We start from the raw sequence: 2091 nt of genomic DNA, 5'->3' as shown, positions 1-2091 counted from the left end.
TTTGTGAGCCGCAGTGTGAAACAGTTACTAATGCAGATTTCTACTGTGGATAAACAAATACAGAAAATTAACAGATGTGTTTTGCAGATGTACTTAACAGAAATAACATCCCTCGCGGTGAGCAGCGGCATCTGCGAGGCCGAGCCCCTCGGCACGCCCTCCCGGCTTTCACAGCGGGAATTCGAGATGCACAGAGGGAGGGTCCCGCCTGGGACACAGCGTGGCAGAGTGCGAAGGGCACGTCGACCTCGCCGATGAGGAGAGAGGCCTGGCGAGGGGCCGGAGGGGCGGAGGAGGGCAGTGAGCCGGGGCGTCCCTGGGGCGCCATCGGGCCTGGTGGCTATGAGCTCACCTGGGGGGCCCCGGGTGCAGGGGTGGGGAGGCAGGAGCACCCCGGAGCAGACAGGGACGTCGGGGGGACCAGAGCTTCGATTTCAGGTACAGCGTGGAGGACGCGGCCAGCACAGACACGACCCAGGGAATGGGAACAGGGACAAGGGTCCCGAAGGTGGCCAGCTCTGCGTGGCAGGACACGGCCACCTGGGTCCCTCTGCCCCAGTTCAAGACGCCTCCCAACCTCAGCCCTGGGGAAGGAGAGCAGGGCGTTCCCGAGGGAGGGGGCTGGGCCGTCCTCTGTAAAGCCCCCCACTTTCCTCCCTCCCGCCAGGGCTCTCTGATCCCGGAGCCAGCGGGCTCCGCCCAGAACCAGAACCACATCTGGGCCGATGTAAGCCACAGGCACCAGCTTCTACTCCCTCCTCCCAGGCGGGAGAGATCCGAGGAGCCCCCGGCGGCCGGCACAGGCCCCTGCCGGAGCGAGGCCCCGGGAGGGAGGCCGGCCGGGCTGCGGCCCACAGGAGAACCAGTGCGGACCCGCGGGCCGGCGCCGAGCCGCGGTAGCCATCAGGTGCGGCTTATCCGCCCTGGGGTCCCTCTGTCCCGAGGTCCCTCTGCCCCGAGGTCCCTCCGCTCCGGGGTTCCTCCACTCAGGCAAATGTCCGAACACGCAGAACACGCCCACTTACACACATGCGCACACCACACACACACCCGTGCCCTATCACACACATTTACGCATGCGCACACTCCCACACTAACACACACGCGTGCACACAATCACACACATTGTCACACGTGTGCACGGGCACATGCGCGCGTTCCTCCCGAGCCCAAATGCAGAGGACACGCGTGAGCAGAGGCCGAGGCCGCCGTCCCCAGCACGCAGGGCTCGCCCGGGCGGGAAGGCCTGGCACGAACCTTATGTCTTGTGAAAGGAGACACAGCCTCGTACGAATAATTTAACCTGCCTTTTCTTTCAGAAGTGACTGTCACACCGAGGAAGCTTTGTTCTCTTCTAATTTTACCCAAAAATAAAATAAAGGATTCAAAGAATATTAGAATTAAGAGAGAACTGTTTGTCCGACCTTCTGGTCCCATATCTGGGGGGCGGGTGCTGCCTTCTGAACTGGGGGGCGGGAACAGACCCTTCGGGGGAGGGGACGGATCACACCTGAGTGACAGGTACACAACGCAAACAAGGCAGTCTTCTGCGAGCGACCTGTCTTCAAAGACGGTAGACGAGAAGACGGGACCACGCGCTGGCAGTAAACCGGGGCACGCTCCGGCCGCGGGCCGCTTTCCCCTCCGGAGCCCATGGCATTGGCTTCTGTGCGGACAGTCTGTGCGTGGCCGGGTCACGCACGCCCTGAAGCAACCCCCGGACCGCAGCCCGCGGAGGGCGCTGTGCGCAGCTCCCAGACTCACGTCCACGCGGGAGCTCTCTTCCCGTCCAGAACCTGCTTTCCCATGTGGGGCTCCGGGGGCCCCCCCTGCACCTGGCCGCGCTGACGCGGACTGTCGCGCAGACGGCAGCCAGCGCGCAGTGTCACCCCCTCCGCGTGGCCAGCCCTCGGGGGCAAAGGTCCTGTGCGCCCTCTCATAGCCCCGCTCGCATCACCAAGGACACCACGGACGCCTGCAGCTGGGGCGGCAGATGCTCGTGCGCAGGCGCGGCGCCCGCAGCCTGAGAAGGACCGGTCAGCGGGCTTGGACACGCGGCCGGGGCGGGGGCCAGCGGAGGCCGCCGTGGCG

This window comes from Pteropus alecto, unplaced genomic scaffold, assembly GCF_000325575.1.
Source record: "Pteropus alecto unplaced genomic scaffold, ASM32557v1 scaffold118, whole genome shotgun sequence".
In the NCBI taxonomy this organism is placed as follows: domain Eukaryota; kingdom Metazoa; phylum Chordata; class Mammalia; order Chiroptera; family Pteropodidae; genus Pteropus; species Pteropus alecto.
This window is presented reverse-complemented; position numbering follows the sequence as displayed.